Source organism: Struthio camelus, chromosome 15 (genome assembly GCF_040807025.1).
Source record: "Struthio camelus isolate bStrCam1 chromosome 15, bStrCam1.hap1, whole genome shotgun sequence".
Taxonomy (NCBI): Eukaryota; Metazoa; Chordata; class Aves; order Struthioniformes; family Struthionidae; genus Struthio; species Struthio camelus.
Genome location: NC_090956.1, coordinates 3,463,613 through 3,487,818, shown reverse-complemented (window position 1 = coordinate 3,487,818; position 24,206 = coordinate 3,463,613). Strand labels below are relative to the sequence as shown.

Genomic DNA, 24,206 nt, shown 5'->3' with positions numbered 1-24,206 from the left:
TCGTCCCAGAGCCGCCCTCCGTGTTATTTGCCTCTCAACAGGCACACGCGAGCGGTCCTGGTGCTCAGAGCTGGCCAAAGGTGGGCAGGACAGAGGGCAGCCCCTCGGCATATCCCCCCGGCTCGGCCCTTCGCAAGGACGAGGCGGGCAGCGCCGGACTCTCCCGGCGGCACGGGTCCGTCCGTCCGTCGGGGAGAGCCAGGTACCAACGGCGGCGAAGCCCAAGGCCGCCGCCAGAAGCCTGACGCGTTTCGTGCCGTCGGGCCCACCGTGCCCAAGGGAAACATCCGCCCGTATAAACCGGAGCTAACGCGAAAGAGCCGAGAGCTGCTTTCAGTCAGCGGCAGGCCCGGGAAGGCGAGGCCCTGAGGGGAAACCAGCGGCGTTTCGGGGAGACCTTCACCCCGCCGGGGCGGGGGCAGCCCGCAGCCAGCCGGTGCCGCGCGGCTCATCCCCGCCGCGGCGCCAGGAGGTGAAGCGGGGCGGCGCGGGCCGCCATGGCGGCGGCGGGTGAGGAGGGCGGGAAGGGCGCGGCGGGGGCGCTCAGCGCCGGCGGAGGCCTCCACGGCCGCGCTGCTGCTGCTGCCGCCGCCGCCCCGCAGTCGCCCCCCCCCGGCTCGGCCTCGCCTCGGTGTTGGGGGGGGGGGGAAGGGGGCGCGTCCGCGCGCGCGCGCGCGCGCACGGCGGCCGGTTCCGCCTCCTCCTCCGGCCGCCGCCGCCTCCCCCCGCCCCCCCCCCTCCGGCCGCCGCCATGTTGGATGGTGCGTGTGGGTGTCAAACCCAGCCAGAGGCGGCGGCGGCTGGGTACCGAGACATCGCTCTCCTCGGCTCCTTCCCCTTCGCCTCTCCTCCCGCGCCCTGCTCGGCGCTCTCCGCACGCAGCGCCAGGTCAGTCCGGGAGGCGCCGCGGGGTGTGCGGAGGACGGCGGAAGAGCCTTCCCCCCCCCCCACCTCCCCTCAGCAGCGGGGCGCGGGGTGGGCGCGGAGGGGAGGGGGGGGGAGCGCGAGCGCGCGGGGCCCGGCTGCGCGCGGCCGTTGTTGGGGCCGTTGGGCCGGGGCAGGTGGCGGGAGGGGAAGGGGGGGGTGGGGAGGGGGCGCTGCCGCCGCCGCCGCCCGGGGGGCGCTGCGGGGGTGGCGGCGGCGGCGGGGCAGCCCCCCGCGGGGGGCCGGGGTGGCCTTTGTTGTCTCCATTAGGCTGATAGCAACAGTTATTCCCCATCATGGCAGCCCCGGCTGTGGGAGCGGGAGGCATTTCCAGGATCAGCCGGAGTCGGCATTGCCAGGAAGGTTATGCGCTGGCAGTTTTCTTCTTGTGGTGTAATGTATGTTCTGGTAATGATTTAAAAAAAAAAAAAAAACAATTGCCGGGAGGGGTTTTTCATTGCGAGCCTTCATACTAAAGTTTTGGCCTACCTTCCCCTCCCCGCGCGGAGCCAGCTGCATCTCTGAAAGCCACCTGGCTCCGCTCTGGGGTGAATGTTGTTGGCCTACCCCCGATGGAGAGAAATTCCGGTCAACTTTTGAAAACGAGCTTCGGAAGATGCGTTTTGTTCACTAGAGGGGCTGTATCAGTAATCTCACGAGTACGTTATTAACCTCACAGTGGTTTTTTTTTTTTCCTGCTCCCTTTCTGCTTTTTTTTATTATGATGGGTATAGTCTGTTTGGACGGTATGGAGTAATGTGGGTTATTTTCAATTTGGTTTTTATTTTTTTGTCATTTTTTTTCCTCTTTTTAAACTTTACCTACAGTACATCTGATGCTACAGATTGGTTTTGGGTAGTCAGGGTGTGGGGTTTTTCTTTTGTGTTAATCGTTTCTATTATTACAAGGTATATTTAAACAAGAATTGCCACAGGCTAGCAACAATGAGAGTTTCCTATTTTAAAGTCATAAGGTGTATTGATAACACTTATTTGATCTCAATTTTTACTTGGTCGTATCAAGGGCGTGTAATGCCTTTTTTTTTTTTTTTTCCCTTTTCCTTCCTTTTTTTGTGTGTGGTGTGGTCACAGCTGGAAAGCCTAATTATGTTTAAAATTTACATGGATTAGATGTGAGATTCAGGATATTTTCTTACGCTATTAACAAATGAAACACATTTTCATAGGAGACTTAAAATACTTGGTCAGACTGTTAAAGTGCATTGTGGGCATTATGGGCTGCACAGACTGACTGTAGGGATTCAGATGGCAATTCAAACCACAAGATTCAGTTTTATTATTCTCTCCGCTGAAACATATATTTTATGGTAACGTGGAACTCTTGCATAATTCTGGTTTGGTATGTTTTGTGTAAGACAAGGTCACAGAAATTGGACTGTTATGATGTAAAACGTGAGATGTTAGATGATTTAAAAAAACAATCTTGTAATGATATCTTCAACAAAGTAAAACATATTTAGAAAGTGCTACTAAATTTGTTTGCCTTGGCTGATTCTCAGATACGTTATTTTCAGGCAAACTCGTATATGGTGTTTTATTGTGAAAAATCAAAACTCCTGATAAATTTTGTTCCATAAACTTGAGGTAATGATAAACTAGGTAGATATATTTTCAAAGATAACATTCCATATATTAAATATTTAACTATAGTATCAAAAATTATCCATTACAAATTAACCCTGAATATGCATTCCTGAAGATGAACAGCGATAAGGTTGAATCGTCTGGCAAGTTATACTTCAGGAAGTTTGACTTCCTGGTGCTTACTGTGACTTGCTTGATGTCATAAAGTAACTATGCAACATCATCCAAGTGTGATGACGTTTCTGCTACACAGCAGCATTTAGGACAAGATTGATTATTTTCTCTTATGTGACTTTTACATATACTGACAAGTGAAAACAAATGTCTGCCTTTAAGAAGTGAGAAATAGTAAGATACTTACAGGATGGACCTTTGCTCTTTTGAAAAGAAAAATTAAAACAACAACAACAAAAATACCTCTAGTCCCTAGATAGAAGCTAATTAGCTCTGGATAGTATTTGGGAAAGAAGACTCCTAGCTGGAAATTAACTGGTGGTTTTGTCCTAAGAGGAGACTAGATCTTTGAGACTTGACTGTCAGGTAGTTCACGTGGTAATGCTCGTGTTCTTTCACGTCCATTATTCTTGCAGTCACTTTTAATGACTAGTTGACAAACATCTGATGTCCAGTACAGGCAGCACTGCATAATGAAGTGAGCATAAATGAATTCTGCTTGTAGTGACCGCATCGTTATTTACATGACTGGTTAATCATACTAATTTCGTCCCGGCTGTCAGCCATTTGATTGCTTTAAAACTTAGAGCTTTTAAGAAGCCCCAAATCTTGGATCGCTGCTATAAGATGCCAAAGGCCTAATTTGTCACTTCATAAAAATGCTGATAGTCCTTATCTTGAGACAGAAATTTGCGTTTTTTTTCTTATAGAGAAATCATTACATTTTAATCTGTTTTAAGAGCACTGTATTACAGAATAGTTGGTGATATTCATGATCCGACTTCTGTTGGTGGGGAGGATACCGAGGATGGGGAAACAAATATCAAAGCTTTTAATGGTGGCTGTTGGTTTTACCTGGTCAAGAGTACAAGTTACTGTAAAAATCTTTATCGAATGATTGGTAATCAGGAAACAACTTTCCAGTCTTCCAGTGCAGAGTGCTAAATTTTCTCTTGGGATCTTGCTAATAGAAAATGAAAGGTGTCTGGTCTGTATGAATGTCTGTGATGTTCTTTTTCCACTTTGCCTTGCTCTGATCTATGCAGGGAAAGTATTGAAATGTACCAGTATCCTGCTGTCTTAAGTGCTTCAAAGAGCAGCATTTTGTGTATTTCAGTAGGCTGCCTGCTCATTAAGAAAGCATGAGACACATTGGAGGAGAACGTGTATGCTGTCCTCTAGAATAAAACCTGCTAGGTCTAACCGTAGGCCCACTAGCATCGCTGTACTTAGATATACTTAGATATCCTTACGTACCAGGATGTGCTGAATAATACACCATTAAAAAAAACTCCCGGAATTAATCAGTTTTGGTGGCTGGTATGTGATTGCTTTCCTGTTCCATGGGGGAGAAAAAAACATGTAAAATGTCTGTGTACTGCAGTTAGTAAATCAGAGACCATAAGCTTCAGGATGAATCTAGAACTAGATGGTTGTAGAAGTTTAGCTTCTCAGCCTCAGCTAGTGATGCAGGAGGTAGAAAGTTGCACGAAAGCTAGTATTGCTTATTTATCGTTTTGCAGATACAGTTTTGGCTTTAATTTTCAAATTTGGATTTTGACTGATTTTCTGGCAATATTCTAAACTATGGATAAAAGGCAAAACAGTTGGAGTGAACACTTCTGAGTTGTGTTTTGTAAGTAACTAAATTGTACGCAGTTTTTAAAGAGAGGGTGTCTTAAATTGCAGAGATTGAGTTCCTACAAACTGTTGCATATATGGTCAGAGTTACCACATGAAGTTAAGTGCACATAAATATATAATATTTAAGTTTACGTGAATGGTTATACTAATTAGAAAATTAAGAACTGTTCTGTGTTTTCCGTTTGTAATGTTATTGGCAACTGGAAATGTTTATGAGAATTTGGTTTATACTTCCATATTATGCATTTTAATATGGAAATATCACTTTGAAAAGTCTTGCTTTAATAATATGTTTACTGAAATGCTTTTCTTCTGTATACATTAGATAATTCTTAACTCGGTCTCTTTTGGTATTATTACAAAAATTGATCCCAGAACCAATACCCAATTGCTATAACTGTTGATAGTGTGTATATCTGGTTTCATGTCATGGGGGACTGTTAACGTAAGTGCCTCTAACTAGCGGCTTGAACTTATGCTCAAGGTCAGACTTGAATTGTTCACATTGCCTGTGTCTTGACTTGCACTCTGACTTGAAAAAGCCAACTGTCTTTCCAGGTGGGGAAACATGAGCACAGAGTGGTGAGTAGCTTATGTGTGAACAGGTTCCCACTGGCAGTATGAATGCACTGGCTCTAGCGGTATGACTGGGTGAAACCAGTCCCAGCCCAGGACTGGCTACATCTCTGCTTTATTGGCTCTCCTTATCTTAGCTTTATGGTGGAGGTGGCTGGGTAGAGTTCTAAGGAATCTGAAACTCAGTATGTTTTGTTGCCCTGCTGCAAGCGATTTATTTTCCAGTAATGTTTCTCCTGCTGGGGTTAGGAAATAGTTCCTTGAACTGCTTAAAATAATTAGTCTGAATTCCTGTATGAGACTTCTTCTGAAATTATGCAGTTCTCTTTACATTGTTGACTGCTCCTCTCTTTCCTCCAAGTGCTGTTTTACTGATGTTGTCTACACATGCTGATTCTTCCATCATGTAACTATATAATAAATACTAAATTTGCAAGGCATGAAAAATAGAATAGTTTTGGATGGTGAGCCAGAAGGGAGAACGTTTGAATGCAATCTACTTCTACGGAAACGGTACAAAAACTGTCTTTTTGTCTTTGTTTTGGACTTCTCTCTACTTCTTCCTACTATCTTGCCCTCATAATTACCTTGTACTTTAGACAAGTATGTATCTATTTTAGTGCTTATTTGAATTGCAGTCCTCTTCCCTATCTTCATCAGGGTCATAGACATGTTTCCTTTGTTTAGATTTGATCACCTTCAGTGTTCAGACCCAATGTTTCAATGGATGTTCTTTTTCAATAGAAAGTTCTATTCTTATTCCTTATAATAAAATATTAATCTGAATCATTTCCTTTTTTATGCTTATAATGAAGCACTTAATTTAAAAAAAAATATTGCTAATACTCACCTTTTCTTGAAAGTTCAGAGCACCTTGTTAGTTTAAAAACACGCCGGGCACCTCACCTGGAGATACTTTTATGTCCGTTCTTCAAGACAGAAGGTGGAAGGCTAGTTTGCCTTGTATGACGTTCAATATGGCAGTAGTTAAACTCAGGGTCAGTCTTCTGTATCTGTCGTTCTAGTAGTGGCTACTTAAAGATAGACGATGGAGTCCGAGAGTCCTACCTAAAATGGCACATCTGTTGCTCGCTCTCAAGAAATTCTCCAGCCAAACATTGAAGTTAATCACACTGCAGTATAACCTTATAGATGCTTTCTGCAGTTCTCCAGATGTCGCTTGCATAACGTAATATCTTCTAAAATCAAACCAGTAGTTATTATTTAAAAAACGGAAATCCAAGTAGAGTGAACTTTCTGCTCTTGTTTGTTGACTCGGTTCTGCGTGGTCGCATTTTGCCACTTAGAAATACGACAATGTATGTTGTATCTGTGTTAGTTTAAAACATCAGCATGGGTGACAGAGGTGCTAATGATGTCAAGGATGTTCTTTTAAGTTTTTTTTACTCAGTTTGAAATAGCATTAATTTCTAGACTTAACATCAGTTTTGTGGTTTTCTGAACCTTTACAAGGGCAATAGTCTTTTCATAGCTGTACTAGAACAAAGACATTTTAAGAATCTTAATAGAGAATCGTATAATCTTATTACAACTGCTCCTGACTGTATAAATCACTTCCTCACACTTAAATAACTATCAGCAGCTATTTCTTGACTGTAGTTTTTGTCAGATGCAGTTTATCCCCCTGTGTTTTTGTAGTGCTACCTTTTTTTTCCCCCCCTCATTGTGCAACTCTTAGGTTGGCAAGCAGTTACTTTCTCAAACTGTTCTACTGACTTCAGTGGGACTAATTGCATGAGTAATTGCTTACTGGTGTAAGGGTTGTACAGTTAACACGTTTGTTTGTAGGATCTAGTGGACAAAAACTCTAAAATAGCTGATTTATGGAGTTCGAATATTCCTTAAGTAAAAGTTTTAAAAAAAAGAAGTGTTTAAAAAGACAGTTTCCTCCCCTGAGACACAGGCCTGAAAGACTCTCCCAAACATTTTTCTCTAGGTGGGAAGTCTGCACTCACGTGGCTGGTTGTGTGTTACTAACTGGGTTAACTGGCACCAGGCGGTATTTTGGTTCTGCCATTCTCCTGATTTTGTTTTTAGAATCACTGCATTGGAAGCAGTGAGGATTTCTTCAGTCGATTCTGTTGACCCAAATGCTGCTGCAGCTGCCTTTCCACTAACTTTCAACTCTGTTTGGGCAGGGACGAGGCTTGTGGCAACAGCAATAAGGCAGAGATGTTCAAGCGAGCCTATTCTCTAACCCTATAAAATCAGCAGAAGTTTCACATCTTTTAATTAAGCCTCATCCTTCAGTTCTAAATAGAACTATTTTAATACGCCTGTCCATTCTCTGATAGATGGCCAAGTAGAATGTACTCTGTCATGTGGTATATGTAAAGGAAAGCACTGGAATAATTATTTGAAAAACAGAAGTTTAATGTTTTTAATTATTCAGTTATTTAATTAATCAGTGAAACACTGAACCGTCTTGTGATACTGCTGGAATGTGAGTAGGAATGTCTGTTTAGAGAAATATCTGAGCCTTGCATATAAGGCAGTGTTCAGATTCAGGAAATAGCTGGTGAATCTTTACAACCCTTCTGCCCAGGTATTTCATCATTTGAAAACAATCTTTGTATAATAGTTATTTGGAAGCTTAAGACTTACATCTGTTCTGTTATCTAATGAAATGTTTTCCTTCAGAGCGATAACTGGCTTACTGCGTTGTTTTAGAATTGCTTCTTGTGAAGTATTACAAGAATAATTGCTTCTTATAGTGATGTTTTTTTAAAGGGCTTGAAATTCTTGCTAGTGATGAGGAGTATTAATTTTTTTGCTGCTTTTTAGCAGAGTTCATATAAGTTAGGCTTTTGTCTGCCAACTTTGGAGAGCGCGCCTCTGCTGGAATGTTTGTAGATAGATACTGTAGGCGACACCAGGTACTTCTCTTATTAGAAACATGCCAATACCAATCAGAAATCAATATTTAATAGTTTAGTTGCAGTTTTTGAGAGTCTCTGTAGTTTTCGCCTGTGTATTCTTAATGCAGAAATCTTTACAGAGAGAAAAGATCTTTATTCAGAAGAACAGGAAGACTGTCATTGCACTGGACTATACTTATGCAGCCCAAGGTTTTTATACTTCTGGAGCAAAGCAACTGCTTTCTGAAGGTTATAAATGACTGATACCTGGGTGACTGCTCTGTGAAAGATATTTGTCTTTACAAGAAAACTAGTGAACACACAAAGATTAAATAAGGAAATAAACTACAGGAATTTTTTTTTGATTTTACTTGGTTTTCAGAATTACTATTTTAGAGGAGCTGAAGTAATAAACCTTTTGTGATGGAGCAAAATCATTTTTAGCTGCTTTATTGCAGAGAATCACTGAGGTATATCATCAAAGAATAGGAAGTGTGTTTTCTTCCCCCCCCCCCCCCCCATAAAACCACTTCAGTGTTGCATTTAAAATTTACAGATCACTCACCCTGTTGTGAAACACTGGGAGAGGCTGAAGAGCCTGGGTTTTCTAAATGTTTGACTACCTACTGAATATTCTCCATTTGCCTAGCTGGCAGGTTTAAGCAGACTGAATAGTATAATTGATGTTTTTGTGTCTATCTTCCAACTAATAGTATCTACATGTTTTTAATTTTACTAAAATATGAATATATGGTGCCTTTAAGAGAGTATTTACTCATGCTTTAAAAGGTAGAATGTGTTGTGTAACTTAAGATGTGTAATAATGAGAAGTATTCCGCATGATGGTAATCCTGTACTTAGATTGCAAGCTGCTGAAATTTTGGAGATGTGAAGAATAGGAGAGTTTAGGATGTCTTCGTTATACTATTTTTAATGAACTTTTTGATTTTTTTTTTTCTACAGTTTATAGCCTAGATCAAGTGAGGTATGTAAGTACTTCACTTTAAACATTTGAGAAATCTATGGATTTGGGATTGGTCATATGTTTATAGTCTTGTTTTTCAGTATTGTTAGCTTTTCCAGAAGTAAATGAAAGAAATGTGCTTGAGCATCCTGAATTTAGAGATGTTTTTATTATGTACGTGCAGGTACAAAAGGATATCTGGATCCCTTGGGGCAGAGCCAGACTTTTAATTTCTTTTATCTGCTTGGATAGCATATGCAATACTGTATAGATTGTATACAATACTGTAGAGCCTCTTACTTTCCCTGGAAATGCAGCTTTTTTTTTTTTAATAAAGTTTTTCTTATTTAAAAGAAAAATAAGCTTAAAAGGAGGAGGGAAGTCTGTGTTTTGAGTTTTTTTTGTTTTTTTTTTCTAGTTTATGCTTTACAAAAAGGCCTTAAAGATGCTGTCAAAACTTACTTTGTTGCTTTTCTCTTACAAATTTGGAGTTTAGAAACTGAGCAGTTGAAGGTGGATGGGGATCCTGAAGCAGTGCTGGGCTGCCCTGGGACACTGCACTCGAACTGTATGGGTGCTCGCAGTCGCCTGCTGCCGTGCTGAGCAGGAGAGTCACAGAGGCCCTGTAGGCCAGCTGTTTTGCCTAAGGGAAGGAGAGAAACATACTGGGATAAGGTGCCTTGCTGTCGGTACAAGATGCTCACAGTGGAACTTTTACCATGTAGCAGAACTGGTAAATTACGTATACATGTGTGTGAGTATAGAAATATGTATACATAAATTGTCATTTTAGCGGAATGAATTTATAATGGTAATGCTGCAGGTACAGGGTGACTTTTAGAATTAAAGGTCTATCTAGTGCTAGAATTAAAGATATATCCAGATGAAACATGTGAAGTGGGTGTGTTTTTTTAAATGCCACTACGAGACTTATGCTCCACGAAACTCAACTTGTGTTTTATCACAACTCCTATTTTAATTATTTTCATAAACTATGATGACTTTTGCATCTTTTCCTTTCATGGGAAACCAGAGTAAAAGAGTTAAGCACCACCTGGTTCTTACATGCTAAACAGATGCAAATGAAAGTCCCCTCCCTCACTATTGCATCCTCTCTCCTTACAGGTTGCTACGTTGTTGTTTTGATTAAAGCAGTGCTATTGCCAACTCCCAGCCCCAGAGGGCATGTGAGAGGAAAAAATCTCTGCGTAGGGCTCGGCGATTAACATATCTTTTTACGTTTGTAATGTCATCGTTTCACAGAAAACAGAGTTCCCGGAGCTTCAGAGAGTCTAGGATTGTCAAAAAGGCAAACATCAAAGTGGAAAGAAGAGAGAGGTTTATTTAAAATATGGTAGAAAGACTTGAAACATTCTTGCTAACCCATGAGAGCTATTATAAATTTAAAAAAAAGAAAAAAGCCTTTGAAGCGAAGCATTAAAGGTATAATAGTATTAATTGAATTAAGCTGTGGGAGTTAAGGATATGTAGACACATGTGTAACTGTATGTATTCTAAGACATTATCTATATTAAGGAAGCTAAGTTATTGAATGTTGAATTAATTGTGCTAGGTTTATAAAGGCTACCTTAACAAAAACCTTTTTATTCTTAAGCTTAGAGTAGGTGCCATTTTAACTGAAAGTGTAAACAAAAATGAAATACATTTACTGTCATTTTAAAAACTGCTGAGGAGCAGAGAAGGCCAGACTTGGCATACCTGAACAAAGCAAAAGAAGCAGAGCTGTTTCTACTCTACGCTTTGGAGATTTGTTTCTTTATATTATTTCTTTTAAAAAATATTTGGAAGTGTATCATAATATAAAACTAAAGAATAAATGCCTTTTCCTTTACTATTAAGTGAACAGTAACTTAATACTATTTTACTCAGTACTAATAATGTGGTTCCTTTCCTCGCTGTTTACCATGTGATATTTTTCTGTGCCTGTAGTCACAGCCACAGGTGAATTTTACTTATTTTGGTAGTTATGCTTTCATGTTTGTCCATAATGTGTTTTCTCTTAACGTAGTCACAGAAGAATTGCTATCTTATTTTGGTAACTTTTAGCTGTTCTTAGTGTAGAACTTATCACTGTTGTGAAGAAAAGACTTCTTGCTGGAGGAAGAAGATGGTCCCTCCATAGCTTTGTAAATAGATGACAAAGACAAATCTGAGACAAATCTATGGCACTTGTAACAATTTGCAGTAGTATTGAGGGAACAATTTTTTTTTTTATTCACAAAATGAAAACTCGACGTTAAGACTGATCGTCTGATTTGGACATTAACAAGCAGGGGAAGGCCAGGTCCTTTACCCTTTGCAGGAAAATGAACAATGAAAGCTTCTTGCAAGTGTACTGGTGACCCTGCTAACGAAGCTGATGTCCAGAGAAAAGCAACGGCAGGCGAGGGTTTGGTTGGCATGGAAATACTGGTGTGCAGAGACACTGCCGTCTTCATCAAGGGGGATAACAAAATTGAGGGTGATCTTAATACATTCATTTTTCCTCCTTCAGGAAAATGGTTGTCAACAACGTAAGACGGGTTGTTTGAGTTCTGCTTGCTCAAAATGTAGTTAGTAAATGATTCAGCATGATACCATACCCACGCATTTTAGCAATATTGATGAATTCATTACCCTTCTGTTAAGCTGGTGGATGTTAATGGGCTAATTTTTCTGTGCATTTGGACTAGATGGAATGCTCTTGGGGGAAAAAATATAGAAAAATGGAGTGGGTGAGTTTTTAAGTCACTCTTTTGTTCTGCTTATAAATCTAGAGAGAGAGAATGTTTTTAATAACTTAGATTAAAATAGTGGTTAAAAGAATAGGCAGCAGTGCAGGGATACCAGCCAGCTATGGGAGATACAGACAGTAGTAGTATTACCCAGTAGGGTTACTTTTTATAGCTAGAGACAGTTTAAAAAAATAAATAAAAAAAAAATTAATCAGCTGCATCAGAAATATCTTAGGCTTGAGGTTTGGATTACACATGATGGGTATTGTCCTCTACCTTTTGGACTCGTCATGGGATATATGGAATCCCGAGGACATGTACATGTTTGCTGGTTGCAGAATGTCAAAGGAAGAGGATATAACATGTTCTCTACAAGAGCCAGCTGGAAGAAAATGACCTTTAGTAATGGAACAGGCACAGATGCTTTTCAGTAACAAGTCTTTGTCATCCTCTTTGAGACAAGCAAGCCAACTCCCACTCAAATAATTTTCCATCTAAATGTCCAGAATAGATAAGAGTAGGTAAAAAAAATTACTGCTGAAGGATAGTTTTGGAAGATTTTTGGAATCGTTACACACTGACCATTGAAAATTGGTGCACATCCACACAGGAAAATATGGGATTCACTGGCATCTTGAAGTCAGAGCTTTAACTCAAAATAATCAACAAAATATTAAGAAACCTTGTAACAAACCTTTGCGTTTGGGAGTAGGGGTGATTCTTGTTGATGCCTGAATGAAGCAGTCGGAATGTTCTGTGTAGCATAATGTGGAAAAAAATCTCAAAGTCCTTATCGAGTGGACTAATTTTTCCCATCTTCTATCCATCAAAGATGTACTTAAGAATATAGCTCAAATCAGGAACTGGAACAGCGCGCAAGTAGACCAAAGTGACTAGCAGTATTTTTGAGTGCTGTTTCATTGTAAACCTAAGCCAGCTGAAATCCAGGCTGCTGATGAAGGGTGCTATTTTGTGCCCTCTCATCTAGCTGCACTTTCTATCTGCCAGGCAAGCCCACTCCTTTGGATGGAATTGCTTTTCTGGCTATGCGAGTAGCGCTAGGTAAGTTAGACAGCTGTGTTAAGAAGAGAGAAAAGAGGCCACGTTGATTGAAAAAGATTTTGGAAACTCTAGGTCTGTTTACTGTATGAAAAGATAAAGATATGGAGGAATAGGAGGAGAAGGTGAACAGCAAGTGTTACAGGGCAAACAGCTGAAATATGTGTAAAAATGATGGGACCAAGATTTTAAGATGTAGCCCCATTTTGAAAGAGGACAGAATTTTGTTCTTTTTGCTGTTGCTCTCTTCAACGTGGAAGAAAATGAATTTAGGTCTTACTGTTACTAGCAGCTAGGTAGTAAAAGGAAATTTCCCAGTAAAGGGAATGCTATTCATTGCTTTTAAACTGTTACTTGTTGAAGACAAACCCCAGCTTTAAACCAACATCTTCACCTTTACCATCAATACGTGCCTTCAAGATGCAGCTTTATGTTTTGTCTGAGGAGATGTAGCTATAGATTGTTGTTGAAATGAATGGTACTCCCCTTGTGGTGGATTTAGTAATTCAGGTGACTTTGGGTTGAGTTGGTTTGGTGACTTGATCTGTCAGAAAAGCAAGCTATCTGTATGTACGATCAGTGTGTCAGATCAACTCACCGCACTGATTCAGTCTATCTCTAGATCTGGCATGAGAGAGGCAGAGCAGGCAGGAGCAGGACTGCTGCTTTCAGTTGCAGCCCTTGGGTGGCTGGGAGTAAAGAATAACATAAAACCACAGCCTCAGTTTCTCCCTGAGCTTGACTGTTGAATAGCGGAGCTAGACTCTCTGTATTTCCCCATCCTCCCTCTCATCCTCTGGCCTGGGTAGTGCCCAGGTACGTTCTTTTAAAAAATTAATATTAATCTCAGTTTAAACCTGGAGAAAGGGAACCTTGATATATATCAATGTTTTCTAATTTGGTTGTTAATTAAAAAGAAAAAAGTTGAGTTACCTACTGGTTCCTACATTAAAATGTAGTCATTTTTTCTAAATATCACTCTTCTGCTGCATTTGATACTGCTTGTTGACGAGGACAGTATGTTATATCTGCATTAATTTAAGCAATTGCTATGTATTCTTTGTTCAGTTTTTCTGCATTTACCGTTTTTTCTTTTAAAAAGGTTGATTTTTTTTTTTTAAAAATTAAACTCATTATGTGTTTAAAAAGGTAGAGAATTAACTAAAAGGAATTAGTGCTTCTGGACTACATGCTTGCATAAGTGAAGCCACAGACACAGGAAAGCCAAGCAGTTGGATTTAATACCAGCTTTTTTCCTCTTATCTATGTCAAATTCATCTGCCTTCCAGCGCTCACAGCCCCTATGTATTTACCTGTGATCCTAAATGCCTAACATAAAACCTTGATTTTGGCCAAAAAGTTCCTACAGCAGGGTGCATAGAGGACTTTAAGGATATATTTCCTGCTTTAGAATTTTATAGTAATTAAATGAGTCGTGAGCATAGAACTACACATAGCTTAATTTATGAGGGTTAAACTAACCTTATGCTAATTGTTACCAGTTATGCTATAGTTGGATTAAGACCATGTGTCGACTTCTCAAGATGAGTGTGTAAGTATGGTAACTATGAGTGGTGGAACTTGAGAAATTTTATGCTGAGAGTAGGCATTCATGACTGTGGGTCGATTACTAAATCAATTGCCTGTTTCTTTGCAGGCTTATAGTTTGTGTTAGCAGACAGTATGCTTAATAATTTTAACTGGAAAAATAGTAATATTTTGGGTGTAGGAGTAGATATTAGATATCTTCCTTGAACAGTCCTTGTCATTAGAAATTCTTGTTGCACAGTAGAAGTATTAATCAGTCTTTCAGCTTCCAGCCCAAGCAGGAGTAGAGAGTTAAACTGATGTTTTTCCTTAATCGTTTGTCATGATTGCCTCTGGCCTATTGAATTTATTAATGTGGTCGCATGTCTGCGGTGTGTAGGTGGATAGGAGAAACTGTTCATAATGATGTTGTCTGCTTCATAGTAATAAATTGCGAACTGAAATTAGTTGAAATTAGTGAAATCATTGAGTAATTTTAAGCACCAGGTAGCTTCCCAAAATACAAAGTCTCATACATGAACACAAATATATATGCATACAGTCGTTCTTGTCAGTTGAATTTTAAAAATTGTGATTGCATAAGAAAACCTTGGGACTTAGTGGACAAAAATAACATTTTGTGGTCTTACAGGTTTTTAGATTGTTTCTCTTGGGAGGCCATCTAAATTTATAAAACAACTATTCGACTGAGCTTTAGAGGGTTCTGACAGAGATACACCTGCAAATAATATAAAGGGATGTGAAGTACCTTGATTCACAGTGGTCTATTTTTTTTTTTCTTTCCTGCATAAGAAATTTAAAAGAAAAGACTATATTCTTCCCCCTTCCCTGATGACCAGAGTAACCTGTTGAATTGGTCCAAACTGGAGAAAAGGTGTGCGTTTCAGGATGGATAAGGTCAGCAGAAATAGATTGCTCTGAATCGACTAATACCTGTTCTAAGTTGCTGAGTACAACAGCCAACGCTTCCAAAGCAGTAGTGATGTGGAATGTGGAAAAACATTGGGTTGCTCACAAGATGCCTGATTAGAGATAGGTATTTTCTTAAATTAGGCCTCTATATTGTGTGACTAGTTTGAGCGTCCTTGCACCGGTCAATTGTTGAAAAAAGAAATACACCAAGAAAAGCCTGTCTTCAAGCTGATATATCAGGGCTCTGAGTTGGTGGCAGAGAAGACTGAATGAATGGCTTCTGCCTTTGGCTGTTGCCCGCCACCCAGTAAGCAGCCTAAGTGACGAGGCTGGACTGTGCTAAACGCTACGAGATCCTAAGACACATCCTCTGGCAAGAATATCGAGCATCTTCCTCTCTTCCAAAATGAGAATACGGAAGGAGAGAAATGTCTCCTACTGTCTTTAATTCAGTTGAAAATACTAGTCAAATGGTAAACTGAATTTATTTTGAATTGTTGCCTTTTTGTTAAGGCATGCATTGGGTGATATTTTCCCCCCCCCCCCCTTCTCTATTTGTGGAATAAAAGATGAAGTGCTTTCATTCGAGTAGGTAATCCTGGAGAACAAATATCAACAGAAACTCTCAAAAGGTATTTTCACTGCAGTGCAGGATTAATTTGCATTTAGAATTTCTGGTTCAGCGTGTAATCGCTTGACCTTATGCTGTTTTGTAATTCTGCAATATTCTGTTATTCATTACACATCCAGTACTTGCTGTATTACAAGTGAAAAATAAACTGAGATCTGCTGCATGCAATGAAGCTAGTACTGTTGATGACACTTGACCTAGCCATAGGCGAAGGAATGTGTTATTTTTAAAGAGATGTTGTCAAAGCTTCTAATCCTAAAATTAGACCTCAGTGTAGGTCGGATTTGGATCATTTGCGGTGATCTGCATGACTCTTACAGAGGCTGTCTGCTTTCGCAGCACTTCGGAGTATGTTTGCTGCTACTTCCCACACTGTCAATAATTCCAGCTGTGTTACTGGCTGCAAAGTCAAATGTAACTGCAAATGTCAAATCACTGGCGTCTTTGGCTTTGCAGGTCCTGAAGTAAAGTGGTCAGGTAAGGCTGCCTTGTTCTCAGCTATAAAATGAAAGTTGTTAGATTTCCGTCTCCCCCCTCTTCTCTTCTGTAGACTGTGTGAGTAATGAGTTTAAGCTCTCCATTGAGCTCAAATGCTGCCCTTGTAATTTAAGTAGACGTGTAATAGGAAAAGGTGTTATGGATAACACATGGGCAAATTTGTGTATGTAAATCTGTTTTACAGCTAAACTGCTGTACGAGTTGGACTTAATTTATCTCTGTGACTCTGAGGTGTGACTGTAAAAACAGTGTGGAATCTAACCTTGAAATTCATGAATATGCATAAATTTGAAGGAGAATTTCTTTCAGCGTTAACTCTTTAAATAAAGAAATCATTTGACCACCTGCTGTCTGTGAAAGCTGACCTTGTTCTCTCATTTGTAAAAGGGAGTGGAAAGTTTCCAAAATTTTTAACTTTTAACAATGTCGTCTTTTCAGAAGTTACGCTAAGGAAGAGAACAAGCATTCAGACTTTGTAAAATGTAAATTAAACCTTTCTTCTGAAGTTAGTTTCTTCTGTTCTTCAAACCACTTGTCAATCTGATTCCTAGCTAATTTCCTAAATAATTTTGAAGGTTAAGGGAGGGCGTTGATGGTGATTTCATTGTCTTCATTTTACTGTTTTATTCACATGAGTTGCTGTTTTCTCTGCAGTACAATAGTACAAGAGAGCTCCTAAGTGTGCTGGTTGTTGGCTTTTATGTATTGTGCCAAGCTGCTTAGCTTTTCTCAGTACTCTTCTCCAAGGCATCACAATGTACAGTTGCCCCTCATCCTGTTTGCTTTCGGAAACAATGTTTGTATTACAGTGGCATATTATACAGTAGGCAGTATAACGATAACCTCTTGGTCATCCAGTTGTTCTGTTTGAATTATTTATGAATAGGGAAAAAATATGAAAGAGAATTAATTAAGCTTGAGAATTTCTTTAGCAGTGTGGGAATAGAATGAAGTTTTTGACGCAGTTGAAGACTTTCTGGTATATCTAATATATATTAAAAAATATATATATTTGCTGTCACTTTTTCTGTGTTACTCTATGCCTGAATTTTAAATAAAGGCATGTGTTCCATTTATTGATCAATGATTTCTGGTTCCTCTTTGTAGGAAATGAGGACTTCTGAAAGCACAGCAGTTTTGGATTTTTACACATAAGTTATCACAGGAAAACTAGGATATGAATTACAGCGTCAGGCAACGTGAATTCTTTTACTTTGCCATAAAGAAAAGGTGACTCTTGTTACAGTTTGGGACGTGTTTGTCTGTGGGTGCTTTTTGCTCAGTGGTGTCAGTTCTTGTCTGTCCGGGGGAAGTTTTTCCTTGGTCAGCATCTGGCAAAACTTCCTTTTTAGTCTAGTTCTTTGCAGACTGGTAAGAAGTGCTCTCCAGGCCTTCTAACTTTTAACTGGAGAACAAGTTCCCTAGGATTTACTGCCTCTGTCATGTTATTCTGATGACAAGGAGAGCAAGACCCAAGATCAGCCTTCTAGCTATTTGTACAGGTAAAGCACACGCTTCTGCTTTGTAATACACTGGAACTCCCCATAGCTGCTTCAGCACATCTTGGGTAGGAGGAGCTCTTGTGGCTCTTTGAGGCTTTATATTTCACTTGCATTCCTTTGAAATTATATTTGAATGCAAATATCCAGGATGGTACTGTTTGGGTCATTTGATACTGAAGATAGGCTTTCATAGAACTGAGCTGGCTTGAGATAGCATAGGACCAGCTGGCTTGAGATAGCCCTCTCCCCTCCCCGTGCTCCCCAGTATTATGGAGTCTTGCTCTCTGAGTTGTCAGCATAGCTGTTGTGGACTGTCCTGTGAACTGAATAAGGTAACCTGTTTGAGCTATTTGAGTGCGTTTGCTAGTGATAACCAGCAAAATCTCTTTATTATTGCACTATGAATCTTTGGGTGGAAACTTGTAGTTCTCTTTCCATATACTTTGGGAAAGGGGGAGGGGATGATTTTTATGTAGATTAAGATATCTTATATCTGAGCAGACTGGCTTGATATCACAAAATAATGACCAAATAAAGGTTTTCAAAATGTCACTTTAGACATTTACTGTCAGTAACATGTATATAATCTAGTTTGTGTGTTGTCTAATATATTGTCCAATTCAGAATTAAAATTCTATGCAAATGTTCTGGCTAACCTTGTTTTTGCTTAATGTTGGTTTCTTTTTAATGCCCATTGGATGTGAAAGGCTTTTCAGACCTGTCTATACGTGTATATATTTTTAGTCCATACTTAGCTGGACTATGTAATATATTTACTTTCAGGCTTGAAGTGAAGGGCGTTTTATCAGAACAGACAAACCCTAGTTTGCGTTTTACATTCCAGAGATCTGAATGGGTTCTGTTGAAAGTCTGTATATAGGTGGATCTGTATGGCTGTTTCTTTGAACTAAATGTATTAAGGACTTTGTGGCTTGGCCTCGTTTCTGTGTTAGTCTTAGTGAATTAAAGATGGTTTCCTCATGTAGATTTCATTTATTGAACGTAATCTCTTCTGAGAGATCTGCTGAGAAGTGTAGTCAAGAATCCCTTCTGTTTGCCCTTTGAATCTAAAAAAGCACCACGAGGATTCAGGATTATTTGTGTAGTGAAACTATTGAAATAGGAAGAGGAAATTAGGTACTCCCCTCCAGGTTACTCTTGACAGCACAGGTAAACTGCACTTTGTTGTCCACAGAATTGTGTGTTCCTTTTTCCATCTATCAAAAGATGACAAGCTACCTCTAAACCAGAGAAAATGCCCCCTGGGGACCAGGGGAAAGACGATCTGGAAGGCTCACCTGCACTGAGCAAGACAGAACAACTCTCTCTTCCCGTCTCTGCTTAACCTTTTAAAGAAAGTCTGTCCAAGCTGATCATGCCTTTCCTGTTGTTAGCAAGGAATGGTAGCTTTAATCAGCTGGTTTAACATGCGCTATAGTTGCAACTGTGTTGTTCAAAAGGCAGACTCTGATTTTTTGCAGAAGTTGCAAGTGTATTCTGCTTCCTTGTGGTTTGCTGGTGAGATGTTCACTGAGGTCTCTGAAAAAATACGAACTTCTATATAAATATCTGATCATGCATTAAAAATGTTTTCTCACTTTTATGCCATAGGGAAATTCGGCTTTTTGATCTCTTTACCATAGCATAGGCTGTTATGATATTCTGTGACCTATAATAATCAAGTAAAATGTTTGTTTTGTTTGTTGTGGAAGCTGACAGTTTGTAAAGCAGATACCAAAAGGCATGCAGAGTTCTCAGAGTGAGTGTTATGGTTACTGCTGAAATAGTTGTAACAACATGTGAGATAACTAGAATGTGGGAAAAAAAACCTTGTCATCTTTCCGCCCCAGTAATCATTTGCATTTGTAATACGATAAAATAAAATTCAGAATAAATTGTCTTTACTGGGATAAAAGTGGAATAGTATTAGAAAACATCTCTTTCCTTGAGGAAAAATAAAAAATATAGACATCAATCTGGTTCTTATTAAATGTCTTTGTTTTCATGAATCAAAGATAAGGTAATGAATCATGTCAGCTTATTAATAAGTAAACCTTTGGACTGATGATTTTTGAGTCTATTATAGAATAACAAATGAGATTTTTTAATTTTCTGGCAGAATGAAAAATGCTTATTTCACTTAATCCAGTGTTTTCTTGAAATGTTTGCTCTCTTCTTGTTTTTGCAAAGCATTACTCTTTAGATTTACTCTGTTTTAGTAGCTTTTAGAAGATTCCGGTATGCAGAAGCTGTTGGCATAAATTGGGCCTGCTGTACATGTATGAACTCATTTGCTCGATTGCTTTTGGGGCACAGTTTTGTTGGTAATTTAAATAAATCCTAAACAAAAACTTTTTCCCGAATATGAGGTTTTCAGTAGACTACAGTTTTTGTACTCAGTGAGGCTATATAATTCGTGTTCTGATTCTTGCCTGTGCTTTACAGCAAAACCACAAGTAGGGTTCCTTAGTTTAGGTGGAGAACCTCTCTCCTATGTGGAGAACGCAGCTGGGCCTTGGATCACACCTTTATTCCTTTGGCTTCTTCTCTGAAACTAGGTTTACAAGTTAATAGTGCATGTGGTTAGGTTGGGCAGTAATGAATGTTCTTCACTTTCTGATACTGTTTTCTGGAGCTTGATAACTTTTTTTAATTTGCCCCTTTCAAAGGCAGGCTAGAGTTAGATTATTTTTTCACTCTTTTCATACTGTCTGCCTTGCAGCTGGACTTGGGATTGTGTCAGTGCGCAGCGAGTCTGGTCAGCTCACTGATTTGGCAGAACACAAACCAATGCCAAAAGGCTAATTTTCTGTTAGAGCTGAAGTTGATTAGCTTTACTGTGCTGTTGCATAATTCCTAGGTTTGATGCAAGAGACATAAAGGGGAAGCTGTTGGAAGGATTGGAGGCCAGTGCTTTTGGTGCCAGCTTGCAGTTAGATAGGCATAACGTGCAAAATTGCACCCTGGCTGCCTGTGGGACTGCTTATGTTAGGATTATTATTAATTCTTCAGTTGTATTTATTTCATGAGCCAAAAGCTGGTGTTGCCATTTGGTTGTATAGTGTAGTTTATTTAAAAAAAAAAAAAAATGCTGATAAGGCCTCTTGTCCCTGGCCCCTAAAGAAAAAAGAAACTTTCATAAGACAGGAATGTTTTTCGCAGATTTACGACTGGTTAAAAAAGATAGGAAACTGGGTTAGTAATAAGTGGTCAGTTCTCACAGTGAAGGGTTATTTCCAGTGAAGCATCATGCCAAAGATCTGTGCTTTTGCAAATACTCACTTCCTTTACCAGGTCATTTCTGAATATTGAGGTGACCAAATTGAACCAAAGTAGTCAAATCTGAAATTAATCTTGAATATTTGGAAGGAATGGAGAAAGATTGAGATCTGATGAGTGATAAAAAGGCAAATGAAATTGTCTCAATGTATTTGCATGCGAAAAAGAAACGTTTCCAGGTCCTCATGCACAAATTGGAGGCAAAGCTACCAAATGGCAAATGGTATGTTAGAAATTATTTGATAAAGAATATAAATCGTAAGCAGTAAATTATTATTAAACCCGTGTTACTGCCTTATCTTAGATGCTCGGAATTGCGTATATCCCAAGAAATAAGTATGTCATGGAACAGCTCCCAAATAGAGGGGTTAAGCCTTACAGTTTGGAAGGAGATGGCCACCTTCTGTGAATCATGAGTGACAGAAAGGAGCTAAAGGTGATTTGTTATTGCTTAAAATGTGAGCCCTCTGTCTACACCTTGAAGAATAAATGTCCAAGTTTTAAGACAAACTAAAGGAAGTTCTTGTTCGCATAGTTCAGTTACTGTATACGCTGTTGCCTAGGTTGCTGAGAGAGGGAATGCTAGTGGCTTGGAGAAGGTATTAGGAGAGACGGAGTGTTTCCATTAGTGATGGTTATACCCTGCACCAGAGGTTGTATCCACTGTCTAAGCTGCTTACCTGCTGATAATGTAAACAAGGGAGTATATATGTTCTTTCTCCATGCTCTTTCCATGAGGATTAATGTCTAACACAGGATGCTGGACTTGGTGGACTTTTTATCTAATTGGTTTGGGATGTTTTGTTGATTTTATGTTTTTGATGCTTCATGGTGTTTACCCATCTGCTTTTCTGGTTGGATGATAAGCTCAGTCCTTATGGGGCGCTTGTATTCTTCTAGTCTGGGGTCCATATCTTCAGTATATCTGTCCTCATGGTTAGGATAGAAGCATTTGTGTCCTCTGCTGGCTCTAGCTCTGCCAAGTGAAGAGGTTGCTTGCAACCTGTTCTTAGTTCTTTGTAACAACCTTTCTATCAGATGTTGCCACCTCCTCGGATATCTTGTTTCAGCTTTCTGTGTGAACTTGCCTTAATCTATTACTGACAAAAGGAGATGGTTTAGGTTAAATAACAGGTCTTTATTAATGCAGCTCCTTTTCAAGGGTAGTGGATTAGGGAGCGATCACAAGAGCAGGTGAGCCAGCAGGTTTGAACAATGGTAACTTTTGGTGTGAAGCAGCAGTGATGAGCTGTTGGGAAAGGGGCTATCAGCTGGACTCTGTGTGTCATGGCAGACTGCCTGGTTCAATTCTAGCTTCCACGTTGTGGACCTATTTCATTCTTGTTGTGTGATTTACCTCTAGTCACCTTGCAGTGTCTACTTTTCTTCAGTTTGGTTTTGTATTTTGCTTTGTGTTGATGTTTAGTTGTGATTGTGGAAAAAAAAAGTAGCCGCGCTGGACACTTAGGAGTCCTCCTAACAATAATTCAAGGTTAATAACAAGTATATTGGGGTGTGTGTGTGTGTGTGTGTGTTTTTCTTTTATAGGACTGTTGGTGAACATATCATCTAGCTAACAGAAAAATACCATTTAGACTACTATATGTTAGCTGCTGTGGTTAAGTGACAGTATATGCGTAGGGTTGCTTATGGTTCAGATGTAACCTAGAACTATTTTTCACTCATGGTGCTGGCTACTTGTTTTGTAGTTTACTGGATTTGGTTAGATCAGTAGTTCTTTCTGTGATGCTCGTGACAGTCAAGGTATTAGTGTAGTTATTGTATTACTTGGCTGCAGTTACCCTACTACAGGAATGGAAAACAAGTTAGTACTGAAGCTACATGTGGCAGTACCTTGACACCGGTTCAAGTCCATGTTTGTGAACAGCACATCTTTCTTGGTGTGGATATTCTACTGAAAGAAAAGCCAATGTGGCAGTGAAGACTGGTGCTAGATTTTTATCATGTGAATATTTACTGGCAATGTTTAGAATCAGTACAGCACATGAGTACTTCCCTCACCCCTGGGCAGGGGTGAGACAAATGAACCATACAATCTGCCACCATGTGTTAGACCTGAGGTTGGTCTCTTTTCAGCTGTTCCTGTGAAAGGGTGAGAAGCCCTGCAGAAGATAATCTTGGAGTAATCTGCCCACTAGGGAACTGCCTTTCTTGCCCAAATGAGGTGAAGCTGCTTTTACCCTAAAGAAAGAATTGCTTTTACCCTGAAGATGGATTCTGTCAAAAGTCACAGTCATTTTTCTTGACTGCTAATAGAGCTCTTGAGAGTTCTTGTCTAACAGGGAACTACCTGTTTTTTCTGAATCCTGTTGAACTCTTGACCTCACTTATGTCTTGAAGCGATTCTTGCCCTATAATCTTTACCTCTTTAAATATTGATAGGAGTGGCACTGAAATGTTTATGTAGGATCATCTTTTTCAAATTCTGAGTTTATAAAATATATAGCCCCACTGGGGCTACGAAAGCCTCTGGAGGAGATGACTCTATCTTTCTATTGCTGCTAGCCATCTGACAACAGATCAACATTCTTCTCTTAGAGTTGGGTTTAAATGTTGAGGAAAACACTAGGATGACGTAGTTTACCTGAAGTTTAATGTTAATTTCATGGCTAAGCTAATTTTCTATGATAGCATAATTTTTATCTTTATTCTGCTGAAGATTAACTTCTGTGGAACAGAATAAAATACTTTAAGACATCAGACTTGTCTTGGAGTAATTTAACTTGCTCAGAATTGTTTCCTAGAAAGGGTATATGCCTTTGTATTGAAGAAGTAATATTAGATTTACATATTGTCTTAAGTTAACTATTAATTCCACTTTCATTTTAAATCGCATGATAGTAATTTGAAGAATGATGACAAAGTTAGACTTCACTTTCCCATGTCTTTTGTAAATGGTCCTGTTGCTTCTTGTAAGTGTTTGGATAGATGTTATTAGAGGGCATCTTAAATGTGCCATGTGACAGATTTCTTTATGCAATCAGCGCTTAGTGTTTGAACAACTGACAGCTATCAAAGACTATTCTAACTGTGTTAATGCAGTATCAAAATCTGTCTGTTTACTCAAGTAATGTATTCTAAAGCTTAATAGGCCTCTGTTGACTTGAAACACAGTGATCTTAAATAAATAACTGAACGGGCTTCCCAGCTCCAAAGCGTGTCCTTGAGTTTTCTTGCCAGTCATTTTAGTTGTACAATATCATTTTCATATAGTTAAAAATTCCTTTGTGCTATGTGAAAGATGCACAAAGCAGAA

At 39.6% G+C, this 24,206-nt stretch overlaps 1 protein-coding gene across 4 annotated transcripts in view; it reads left to right on the top strand.

Moving 5' to 3' along the window:
- Nucleotides 1-633: 633 nt before the first annotated feature.
- Nucleotides 634-24,206, top strand: part of EPN2 (epsin 2) — a 49,836-nt gene continuing 26,263 nt past the window's right edge. For 2 of the 4 annotated variants that reach the window (XM_068908223.1, XM_068908220.1), the window contains exon 1: nucleotides 1,216-1,322. The gene's annotated coding sequence lies outside the window, so the exon portion shown is untranslated. Of the gene's footprint in view, nucleotides 889-1,215; nucleotides 1,323-24,206 lie in introns of those variants that run through there. The other 2 variants (XM_068908219.1, XM_068908221.1) reach the window with 2 other exon arrangements.